Raw genomic sequence first — 12,672 nt, 5'->3', positions numbered from 1 at the left:
ATTGCCCGGGAAGTGGCGCCCCCTACAGGTGTGCGGCAGGAGTGCCAACAGAGAGCTGGCTGGCGGGGGAGGAAACAGCTGCTCTGCAGCCTGGGTCTCACTGGCCTGCCTTGTCGATTCTGGTTAATCAGGGAGTGCGCAGCTGCTAATGTGATGCCAGGGGGTGTCACGCTGGGAGGTGACAGTTATCTGCCTGGCAGTCAGGGAGCACCTGAAAATCGTCAAAAGCAGCGGCAAGGGAGACTTCATTAGCACGGACTCCACTGCGGCAGTATCACATCAGTGCCCGAGGCAGGCTGGCGCGGGGCCATATGGCGCAGGCTTCACCAGGAAGCCAGGCAGCACATGCACCTTCTCGCCCTATGGATTGCCCTTGCACCCTCACACACGCTTAGAATGCACATGTGGAAACATGCGTGTGCACACACACCCACACAGCCTTATTATGTGCATACGCACATGCACACACACTAAGATATGCACACTCACCCGTAATGACACGCACACCACTGTGTGCGCACCCTCATCCATGCTGTGTGTGCACACTGATGCCTGGACACAATTATGTCGTCCCATGGTGCTATGCAAACCCATGCGTACATCCATGCATGCAAACGGACATGTTTGCTCACATATCTTCACACGTGATGGAGCCCCCACCCAAACAAACGCACACAGGCACACATGAGCCGACACATCCCTGCAAATGCCCCCCCCACAAGTCCAGAGCCCTCCTCCACTCACTCACGCCATACGTGAGGAGCTTTGGCAGCAGCTCTGGGGCACACCAGCTTCACTGAGCCAGCTGCACGCCTGGGGCTGATGGTCTCAAAGTCCCATCGAAAGTGACAGGCCTGGTGCAGACCCTTCCCCACCACGTTCCACCCCAGGGGCTCAGAGCACTTTACAAACCTTCAGTAGCAGAAGCTTCATGAGGAAGGAAAATATTATCCGCTCTGCTTTTCCGCTGGGGAAACTGAGGCACGCAGCAAGGCAGCAGCTTTCTCACACTAACACAGCAGGTTAGGGCCAGGGAACTTCCAACAGAACCCACGAGTCCTGACTCCTGGGCCTCTGCTCAAGCCCCAGAGAACACTCCATTCCAGGGCCAGACCCCAGGAGTCCTGACCCTTAAATAACGCTCTGTCCCAGAGCTGGAATTAGAACCCAGGAGTCCTAGCTCCCAGTTCAGTAAACAAGGCAGCATCCAAGAGCCAGCAGCAGAGATCAGAAGGCTTAGCTCCGAGTCCCCTTGCTCCAACTGTCAGACGATGCTCCCAGAGCTGCCAATAGGACTCAGGAGTCCTGGCCGCCAGAGGCTCACTCGAACCACGTCATCACCTCCAAGACCTTCTGCAGTACATTGGCAATGGAACTTGGCCTGGACAAAGGCAGGAGTTCAAAACAGAACAATTCCTCCCCGTCTTCAACACTCCCTGGTGGCAATTAGTGCTCCAGCCCCCAGCGCCGTGTGCAAGCATCCCCTGCAGGGGGTGCTAGGGAGCAACAGCAATGCTGCTGATCAGCGGCGAGGCCGACGTGTTTTCCCTGCGCTGTGCGCGGCTGGGTTTGGTCCACAACAGCTGTCCTGTTTCTCCACTGCCAGCCTCTCAGGACTTTTCTTTTGCAGAGTCAAGAAAGAACAAAGGTGAAGTCTCGAGGCAGGAGCAGAGAGCGACCAAGTTTTCCAAAGAGCTCAGGGCCAAATTCCCCAGGGCCCAGTACCCACAATTGGGGTGTAATTTTCAAAAGCACTCAGCTCCCCTTTAGGCATGTAGCCAATGCTCAGATTGTCCCGGGCTCTGCTCCCAGCAGCTCCGACCTCGCCAGATATCAGAGGAGTTTTGCCATCAGCATGCCCAGGGTTCAGAGACCAAAAAGTATCACCATTTCCTAGCTACACCCACCACCACGCAAGCAATCAGCTCAGAACAGGGTTAACAGCCTAATCCTGCTCCAGCGCACCTGGCACCTGCAGAACCTCCGCCTGGCAGGGATCCCAGAGAGCACAAGGGATTCACCAAATGGAGTTAGTTGGGGTTGGTCCTGCTTTGAGCAGAGGGTTGGACTAGATACTTCCTGAGGTCCCTTCCAGCCCTGAGATTCTGTGACTCTGTGATTCAGAGCTTGGGGATTCAGCAAAGCATCCAAAAGTTCAGAGGCTGATTTGAAACTCTTGAGGCTCCAAGAGCTAGAAACGTCCCCGGGATTGGTTCTCTCGTGGGAATTCCCCCAGTCACCAGCTTCCTGCGCTTGGCTGCAGTGATGCGCAGGAAGGGCAGAGGCAGCAGAAAGACAAGAACTAATTGTTTTTTTTAATTATTAAGAAACGTTTGGAACTGCCCCAGACTCCAGACTGGTTTGAGGTCATGGCTGAGCCAGTCCCCCAAGTTCTTTGGGGTTCACTCATCCCCCAGAATGCCTGATCTCTGCCACTAGCTTCCTGTGCTGAGCAAGTCATTGCCCGGGGGACAGTCACACAGCTCCTCTGCGGGGCTGAGGGCGCCCTAGATGTGCTGCTTCCTTCTGTGTCAGTGCCGACCTGCCCCTGCACGGTACTTCAGAGGTGCCAGGAGCTGTAAAGCTGCGTTGTGGCCCCTTGGTGCCATGAGCGACCCCGGTGTGCTCCATGGACGTGCAGGGCAGTTAACTGGGATCTCCTGGCCAGCCCCATTCAGCCGTCTCTGTGTTCTCACCTATAAGTCGCCATTCCTCTCCACAGTGTTGCTGGGGGTGGTGACACAGCCGCCACACTCTGCCCCAGAGGTGGCTAATTCAGCAGAGAGCGCCAGGGCTCAGACACACCTTGAAACAAATCCGTGGCCACCAGGCACATGAGTTCTTTGTGCCCGGAGCAGGGTCTAGGGAGCAGGGCTGATCGGTGACAAGCACCCAGTCGTCAGTTCATTGCTAGATTCACAGATGGAGCTGGGAGTTTTACCACTGACGTCAGTGGGGTCACAATTTCTCCCAGAGTTTTCAAGGCCAGAAGGGCCCCTATGATCCGATCTTGTGCCTGGCACAGGCCGGAGACCCTCCCCCAGGGCTCTTCCCTCCGGCTCAGACCCCTCCACCCCCTGCTGCACTTCTAGAGCTGGCTGAATTGCAATATTTCAATGACAAAACCCAGGCAGAGGGGGGGAGTTGGCAAAGTTTTCATGCCCCCTCCTCTCCCCCACCAGCACTAGAGCTGGAGGCAGGTTTGTGAATTTTGAATTAGCACCAAATTTTATGTCAAAACATCAGAAAAAAGTGTTTAAAATGCCCAGGAACCTCCCGCAGCCTTTATTACAGGCCACATCCCCCATCAGTCCTCCTGGCTACTCTATTCTTGGGCAGCTGCTGCCTGGGTGTCTCACCCAAGGGCTGGTGCGTGTGGGCACTGCAGCTGTGCCAGGGCCGGCAGGGGCTGTGGCTCAAACTGGGACCCGCCGAGTGGCTGCTGGGCAGAGGAGATGGAGGTCTGGGACATCCTGCAGTGCTGTTTGCCTGGCTCTTACTTGCCACCCAGAGCTGTGCGTTGAGCCACGCTCCCGTGGGGACGAGCCAGGCCAGGGAATCGGAACTGAGGCTTTTAGCAAGGAGTGCGCGCCCCACACATGGCGGAGGAAGTGTGCTCTAGTAGTTAGCACAACTGGACTGGGGCCTAGTCGCAGCTTGTCACGGACTGTGAGGGAGACCAGGCCCTGCACCCCCCGTTTCCTGTGATTCACCAGGACTTTCAGCCAGCCAGTAAAGCAGAAGGTTTATTTAGACGACAGGAACACAGTCCAAGACAGGTCTTGCAGGTACAGACAACAGGACCCCCTCAGTTAGGTCCCTCTTGGGGGGGCAGGAAGGCCAGAGCCCCATTGGGAGGTCAGAGCCCCATCTGGGCTCCCCTCCTGTCATAACATTTCTTCCCAGATCTGGACCTTAGCGTCCAAAATATGGGGGTTAGCATGAAAACCTCCAAGCTTAGTTACCAGCTTGGACCTGGTAATTGCTGCCACCAGCCAGGAATTATACAGTGCCTGGCTCACTGTGGTCTCCCCAAAACCTTCCCTGGGGGACCCCAAGACTCAGATTCCTTGAGTCTCACAACAAAGGGGAATAAACCATTTCCCTTCCCCCTCCTCCCCTCCAGGTGTTCCCTCCCTGGGTTCCTGGAGAGATATACAGAAGCAAGCTCCGTGAATCTAAACAAAGGGATTCTACCCTCCCTGTTTCAAGTCCTTGAAACACAAGCACCGAGAGAGCTAATCTCTCTTCCCCCTCACCCAGAAGGTATGCCAAGTCAGGCTTAGTAAATCTAACACAAAGAGATTTTCCCCCTGACTTCTTCCTCCCACCAATTCCCTGGTGAGCTGCAGACTCAGTTCCCTGGAGTCCCCACTAAAGAAAAACTCCAACAGGTCTTAAAAATAAAGCTTTATATAAAAAGAATGAAAAAGGACATAAAAGTATTCTCTGTATAAAGGTGACAATATACAGGGGCAATTGCTTAAAAGAAAAATGAATAAACAGCCTTATCCAAAAAGAACACAATTTAAAACATTCCAGCAACTACACACATGTAAATACAAAAAAACAATATAAACCTATTGTCTTACTATCCTTGTACTTACAACTTGGAAACAGAAGATTAGAAAGCCTGGAGATAGAAAAATCACTCTCAGAGACGAGAGGGTCAGACCCAAGACAAAGAACAAAAACTCACCCAAAACTTCCCTCCACCCAGATTTGAAAAAGTCTTGTTTCCTGATTGGTCCTCTGGTCAGGTGTTTGGTTCCCTGTGTTAACCCTTTACAGGTAAAAGAACATTAACCCTTAGCTATCTGTTTATGACACCTCCCTTTTCCCAGCCAGCTCCAAACTGAAACTCCCTCCAGCCTCTCACTCAGCCTCCCCCCGGCTCTTCCTCCAGCCTTTGTCCAGTTTCGTGGGCAGAGGAGTTCCCTGGCCTCCACCCCCTCCTGGTTCTCATGTTACATGCTCAGGTATCCGCCCTCAAGGAAAGTCTCCCATCCCCAATGCAGCCAGTCCCAGCCAAACCCCCCTGCAACCTTCCCAGGCCAACACTCCCCACTCAGGATTCAAAGACCACACCAAGAACAGTCCCAGCTGGTCACACAACTATTCCACTGACATTGCGTGAAGCTGGACGAGTCACTTCCTCGCCCCGTGCCTCAGTGTCCCCCGTCACCTGGGGATGCCGATGCTGTCCTAACTCACAGGGCAACTGGGAGGCACAATTAGGGGTACCAGAGAGCAATTGGGACACTTTTCATGGGGGATGGGCGGGATGTATAGTTGCCTATATAAGACAAGGCCCCTAATATTGTGACAGTTACAATAATATCGGGGTATCTGGTCACTCTATGCACAATTAATACTTCTGAAGCATCCTGGTCTCCTTGAAGGAAGAGCAAAGTCTAACCAGCCGTGAGGGCTGCCCCTGAAAGGCAGGAGGTCAGAGCTCCATCCTGTCAGTCCAGCACGGTCTGCATGTGTCTCCCACACCCACCCTCAGCCAGCAGAGTCCCCACAGCCTGTAGCAGCAGGAGAGCTGTTATCCTCCCTGTGGGCTGCCACAAGAGGGCGCTATGATCACCCTCTGTGAGCCAGTCTGATGGAGCTCAGAGAAGGCTCATGGGAGGAGGGAGCCCCTTTGCTTAGCAGTTCATGCTGGCTAGAAATACACCCACCCTCCACCCCCAAGAATCCCCAGGCGAGGTGGGACTCCAGGCTGGTCAGTGGGGGACCCACGATTCAGATGCTGCTTGGAATTCTCAGGGAGCCAGGGCTGGGAATGGCACCTGACCAGGCGTGGATGGGGCGGGAATGGCCCCTGGGACGGCTTTTCTCCTAGCACTCCTGACCCAGGCCTGGGAGCACAGAGACAGGTGGAGAAACAAATCCAGCCTCCCCAGCCGTTTGGGTTTCGGCTGCAGTGTGCACGATGGGCACTGGGGACACGGGATGGGTCAGAATGGGTTTGTTCAACTGGCCTCAAAACGCTTCCCTAGGAAGATGTCGGGCCTGGCAGATCTGCGCCTGGAGATCTCCCGCTGGGCTTCAGGGTCACTCGTTGCCAGGACCAAGGCTGTCAGCAGAGCCAAGGGAGTCGGGATCCTTGGTTTTAGAAGGCTCAGCATGGGGCACCTTGCACAGGCACTTTCCCCAGGGCGGGCGCTTGGCACTGCCTGCAGGGTGAGGCCTCCCAAAGGATCTAGACTCTTTACCCCAGGGCCCCTGGGTGCTTCTGGACCAAGAATAAACAAATCAGCCCTCCAGAATGTAGCACAACAGAGGGAAATTGAGGCACGCCCCAAATGTCAGAGGGGAAAGGAACACGAGACACCATGATGCCAACCACTCCTGGCTCCCTGGGGCCCCTGAAGTTGGAGCCTGACCTCTCTGCTGTGCCTCCCGGGAGGGGCTGGCACACTGCCTCTGTCAGTCCCCTCTCTTCATCTCTGGGAACTTGGCAGCGCTCAGCAGCTGCCCTCTCTCCAGCTCTGCTCCCTGCTCCTGTTCTCCCCTCGAGGCGTCCATTGGTCAGCTATTGGGGAGCACCTGAAGCAGTCACCTGCTGGGCTGGGTTGGGGCAGAGGTGAATCCAGCATCTTGGCACTCACACTCGTCTCTAGAGAGCGTACCAGCACCCCACCTCCACCCTGCCAGTGAGGGGCACCTGGCACCCGGCTGCCTGAGCAGCGAATCTCCAACACGCCACTCATGCCAAGAGGAGGCAAAAACCCAGCTGAGGCTCCGTTGTGAGCTCCTGCTTGCAGTGCTACAGCAGTTTCTCTTGAAAGGTTAAGCTAACAGCATCTCCTGCAAAATCAATGAGCAACAGAGCCCACGGCTATTTGCTTTGCATAATTACACGAGGAGGCGGGTGGGCAGGTGGGAAGCTGGGGGGCCTCTGGGGTTATTTCATTGTCTGATCGATGTTTTTCATTTCAGGGAGGGGGAAGGACACGGGGAAATTCACTGGTGTGGGAGAGAGACGCAAGGTCTAGTCCGTCTCGGAGCTCGGCAATTGGAGGCTGCGCTCTTGGGCCCGGCTCTGTTGCTAGCCAAGTGTCTGGTGCTTGCACTGTAGTGAATGAACTAAAGGCTCTGGAGTGGCGCGTTCAGGCCTCTGGGTGGCCAGGCCCTCGGCCCAGGGCCGCCCAGAGGATTCAGGGGCCCTGGGGCAAAGCAATTTTGGGGGCCCCTTCCATTAAAAAAGTTGCAATACTATAGAATACTATATTCTAGTGGGGGCCCCTGTGGGTCCTGGGGCAAATTGCCCCACTTGTCCCCCCCGCCCCGGGTGGCCCTGCCTCGGCCCTCCAGTTCCATAGTAACACAATTACGGATCCCCCGGGGCAGGCCCATGTTCACCCCAGGGAGGAGCTGCCGGGCGCGCCCAGCTCGCAACTGCCACGTTTCGTGCAGCTCCGGCCAGGTGAGATGCTTCCAGCAAATTAGCTCCGTGATGCAAATTGGTTTCTCAAAGGTGCATGTTCCCGAACATCAGCTTCCGGTCAGCGCACCCACCCGGAGCCGCGGGAGCTGGGGGTGCTGACGGGAGCCTGGCAGGAAGTAGAAGCTGCCTGGTGTGGGGAGCCAGGGGCAGCTGGGTTTTGGGGGTGTTGGGGGGCTGCCAGAAGGCCTGGGGCTGGGGCAGAGGTGGCTGGGGAAGCTGGGTTTGCGGCGGGGTCCAAGGGGAAGATGAGGATGTCAGGGGGGTGCAGTGTCTGCGGTTGAGGGGGTCTAGAGAAAGCTGGGGGCAGCTAGTGGAGGGCTGGGTGAACGCTGGAGCCTGTCGGTGGAAGCAGGGGAGAGGGGAACCTGGCATCAGTGCTCTGGGCCCCTTCCCTGGCCATGCTGACCCTCCATGCACCTGTGCCTAGGTTTATGCCAGTAGAAACCAGGTCTTGTTCAAAGAGGTGCCCCCCCCGCCATTGAAATGCAGCTGCTTCTGGAGTGGAGTGGGGCAGTTGTGTAACAGCACATAGGAACACTACACAACAGCTCAGTCAGGAGAGGGAGAAGAATCCCACATGCAGGGTGTCACGGAGTCCCCGGGCGATGCTCTGGAACTGCTCCCCACAAAGCCAGTCAGGACTTTGGGGAGCCTCCTCTCCCTTGGAGCAGACTGTCTTCAGGGCAAGAAGCTCACACGGCTTCATCTCCTGGGTCTGACCTTGGAGCATTCAGCATATGCCCCTCCATGCGCTTCCCACAGCGAGTCCAGCCAGGCAGGGTCCTGGGGAAGCCACAGGGTCCTGCACCCCCCACTTCGCAGTCAGACGTGACTCTCAGCCAGCCAGTAACACAGAGGTTTATTAGATGACAGGAACATGATCTAAAACAGAGCTTGTAGGTACAGAGGACCAGACCCCTCAGCAGGGTGCATTCTGGGGCCCAGTGAGCCAGACAACCACGTCTGCACTTCACTCCTCAGCCCCAGCCAGCTCCAAACTGAAACCCCCTCCAGCCCCTCCTTTCTGGCCTTTGTCTCTTTCCCAGGCCAGGAGGTCCCCTGATCTCTTTGTTCTCGAACACCTTTAGCCATCCCCTTGCAGGGGGGGAAGGGCCCCAGGCTTTTGTTGCCAAGAGACAGAGTTTTGATGATTTATGCACACTGGCCTTTATCCCACCACCTAGAGACTTAAGAAATTCATAGGGGAAACTGAGGCACCCCTACAGTGTTCAGAGGAAACATTAAGAACAGTCCCACTTTGTCACACAGGGGGAACCTGATTTTGTGGGCGGGAGAGGGGTCTGACTGAAATTACTGTGTCTGAGGTGGAATTCTGGCTGGGAATAAGAGACTCTTGGGAACAGCCCATGACCTGAAAGGATACAAGTTCTCCAAGGGATTGTGTCGTCTGTACATGTCATGGTACAATTCCCCACTCTGAACCTTAGCATCCAAAAGATGGGGTACCAGCATGAATGCCTCTAAGCTCAGTTACCAGCTTAGAACCTGTAGCACTGCCACCAACCAGGAATTCCAGTGCCTGGTACACTCTGATCCCCCCCAAACCTGGCCCGGGGACCCCCAAGACCCAGACCCTCTGGATCTTAATACAAGGAAAGTAAACTCTTTCCCTCATCATTGCCTCTCCCAGGCTTCCCCTCCCTGGGTTACCCTGGAAGATCACTGTGATTCAAACTCCTTGAATCTTAAAATAGAGAGGAAAATTCACCTTCCCCCCTCCTTCTCTGTCCCCCTCCCAGACTCTCCCTGAGAGAGAAAGTAATCCTAACACAGAGAGAAAATTAACCTCTCTCCCCCCCTTCCCTCCTTTCTCCCCACCAATTCCCTGGTGGACCCAGACCCAGTCCCCTGGGGTCTCACCAGTATAAAAAAAACAATCAGGTTCTTAAACAAGAAAAGCTTTTAATTAAAGAGAGATAAACAGTAAAAATTATCTTTGTAAATTTAAGATGGAATATGTACAGGGTCTTTCAGCTATAGACACTGGGAACACCCTCCCAGCCTAAGTATACAAGTACAAATTAAAATCCTTTCAGCAAAATACAAATTTAAACTCCTTCCAGCCAAATACACATTTGCAAATAAAGAAAATAACCATAAGCCTAACTCGCCTTATCTACCTAGTACTCACTAGTCTGAACTTATAAGAGCCTGTATTGGAGAGACTAGAGAGAAACCTGGTTGCACATCTGGTCCCTCTGAGCCCCCAGAGTGAACAACAACCAAAACTCACAGCACAGCACAAACTTCCCTGCCTCGAGATTTGAAAGTATCCTGTCCCCTGATTGGTCCTCTGGTCAGGTGACAGCCAGGCTCACTGAACTTGTTAACCCTTTATAGTCAAAGAGATCTAAAGTACTTCTGTGCTATTAACTTTTCTTATCTGTTTATGACAGTACATGACTGGGAGCTAGAGGACCTGGGGCCTATTCTCAGTGCCTCCATTGTGTGTCTTTAAGTGAGTCTCTCCATCACTCTTGTGTGTGAGTGAGTGTGTGTATGAGTGTGCACACACACGTGTGTGTGTGAGTGTGCACGTGTGTGCACACATGTGTGCATGCATGTATGTGTGTGAGTGTGCACGTGTGTGAGAGTGTGCGCGCACATGTGTATGTGGGGGGATGCACGTGTGTGTGTTTGTGTGGGTGTGGGTGCACGTGTGCACGCCTGCATGTATGTATGGGTGTGAGTGCATGTACGTGGGTGTGTGAGTGGGTGTGCACATGTGTATGTGTGTGCACGTGTGCATGTGTGCGTGTGCGTGCATGTGTGTATGAGGGTGTGTGGGCGCGTGCGTGCACATTTGTATGTGTGTGTGTGCTTGTGTGCATGTGCGCTTGCGTGTATGTGGGTGGGTGCACGTGTGTGCATGCTCATGTGTGCATGCATGTGTGTGTGTGCACGTGTGTGCGCATGTGAATGTGTGTGTGTGCTCATGCGCTCGCGACCTCCCTGACATTCTTCATCAGCTCTGCCTCATAAGATAGCAGATGGGCCGTTAGCTCCAGTCTGATCTCCGGTACAGCACAGGCTGGAGATTTCACCCCGTACCCCACTAACGTGAGAGTGATTGAAGCACATCACTCAGAGAGGCGTCCAGCCTGGACCTGAAGACGTCGAGAAGTGGAAGCTTGTGGGGGGCTTATGTGGCGTGCTTGGTAACTTGTGTTAGTACGAGCCTGGCTACCCGTGAATGTATCTGTCTAGGACCGAAGCCTGAATGCAGGCCATGCTCCCGGCACGGGGTGGTGGCTCTAGCCTGGGAAGCAGTGACTGTGAGACTGGGTTCCTGTCGGCTAATAAACCTTCTGGTTTACTGGCTGGCTGAGAGTCACGGTGCATCGCAGGAAGCTGGGGGTGCAAGGCCTTGTTTCCCCCCACACTCCGTGACAGGGCTGTCAGGTTCTTGTCCCAAGATCAGGCCCAGTATTATTAAAATTATTAGATAGTGGGGAACCCCACTGTGCCCATGTGCAACACTCACAGTATAGGAACCCGTTAAGATTTACAAATAAATAATTGATTAATACATTTAGCGACGTCTCACACGCTCTACATCAGTAAGGTAGCTAGAGGTAATACAGAAAGTACATAGGCACATCCATACTCCCATCACCCCTTGCACAACAACCTGAAATGTTAGCCAGTCTCTTCCTCATCACCGACACCTTCCTCATCTTCACCAGTGGCCAGCATCCTGGCCCCTCCCAAGGGCCACCCCTCTCTCCTACTGCCCGAAGAGGCCACTTTTAAATGTTGCGCTGCCGTTACCATGTCTAATGCATATTCAGGAGGGTTTCTTCCTTTTTCCTTATTTGCATTTCCTCCCCTTCCCAATGTTAAGGTGTCCTTCTCCTATAGGTCAGTGTATTTATGATTTCACCCCATTGTCATATACGTCAATTTGTTGCCATGGCGCTCTTGCAGTCGGGTGTTCCATCCAAACCCTTCCAGGCGCTGGGATCTGTTCATGTGCTGTGGTTGACTGGTGTCATTATAGACAAAATTCCCCCTACACTTTGCTTCCAGTTCCCCAAAACTTATGAGCTACCTACGTTTATTTATGCCAAAGTTTACAGGCCTCAAGCCTCATGCTGACTGCTGAAACCAATGTCTTACAGCAGAGGTCCCCGGCGTCCTGGCCTGCAGTGGAGCATCCACCGAAATGCCGCCGAATTTCTGTGGCATTTTGGCAGTGACGCCTCTCGATGACGCCGCTTGCTGCCCTCCAGACAAAAAGGTTGGGGACTACTGTCTTACAGGCTACAAGCCCTGCATTACTGCTGAATAGAATAAAGCAGAATATAATGCAAAGCAGTGGGTATATGTGACAATGAGGTTCTGTCGGGACCCAACTGAGAGTGCCAATTCAGGATCAATTGCTCAAACAGGGCAGTCACAGCCTAAGGCTGGGGTTTTTCCACCTCTAAGGCAAACCAAACCAGCCATACAAAAAGGACTTCCGTCTCACCCCACTGGCTAATTACAAGTCACACAAGCAATTTCCTTAGACACTCCAGTCTCCCAGTATCACCACCAGTCCCACTCATCCTGGGGATGAATGGTTATGAAAACCAAAACCCCAGTAAAAGAAAAAGGTTCTCTCGATCCCAAAGAATCAAGCCCCAGGCCCAGGTCAATATACACATCAGATCTTACCCACAAATCACGCTGTTGCCAATCCTTTAGAATCTAAAATCTAAAGTTTATTCATTAAAGGAAAAAGATAGAGATGAGAGCTAGAAGTGGTTAAATGGAATCAATTACATGCAGTAATGGCAAAGTTCTTAGTTCAGGCTTGTAGCAGTGATGGAGTAAACTGCAGGTTCAAATTAAGTCTCTGGAGAACATCTCCCGCTGGGATGGGTCATCAGTCCTTTGTTCAGAGCTTCAGTTTGTAGCAAAGTCCCTCCAGAGGTAAGAAGCAGGATTGAAGACAACATGGAGATGAGGCATCAGCCTTTTATAGGCTTTTCCAGGTGTAAGAACACTTCTTTGTTCTTACTGTGGAAAATTACAGCAAAATGGAGTCTGCAGTCACAGGGCAAGTTCCTGCATACTTTGCTGAGTTACAAGGTGTATCTGCCTTCTCTCCATGGGTCAATTGTGTAGCTGATGGTCCTTAATGGGCCATCAAGCCTGCTAGGCAGAGCGAACACCCACTTGTCTGGGATTTTTCCCAGAAATACAGC

The 12,672-nt window shown here is 53.4% G+C and overlaps 1 protein-coding gene across 2 annotated transcripts in view; it reads left to right on the top strand.

The window, feature by feature from the left end:
* ADAM11 (ADAM metallopeptidase domain 11) overlaps positions 1-12,672 on the top strand; it is a 672,244-nt gene that overhangs the window by 455,207 nt on the left and 204,365 nt on the right. The window contains exon 28 of one of the 2 annotated variants that reach the window (XR_007771472.1): positions 8,235-8,314. The exons of the other annotated variant lie outside the window; for it this stretch is intronic. The gene's annotated coding sequence lies outside the window, so the exon portion shown is untranslated. Of the gene's footprint in view, positions 1-8,234; positions 8,315-12,672 lie in introns of those variants that run through there. 2 annotated transcript variants of the gene reach the window in all.

The sequence above is a fragment of the Gopherus flavomarginatus genome, chromosome 25 (assembly GCF_025201925.1).
Source record: "Gopherus flavomarginatus isolate rGopFla2 chromosome 25, rGopFla2.mat.asm, whole genome shotgun sequence".
In the NCBI taxonomy this organism is placed as follows: domain Eukaryota; kingdom Metazoa; phylum Chordata; order Testudines; family Testudinidae; genus Gopherus; species Gopherus flavomarginatus.
The sequence above is the reverse complement of the archived record's forward strand: the minus strand, read 5'-3'. Positions and strand labels throughout refer to the sequence as shown.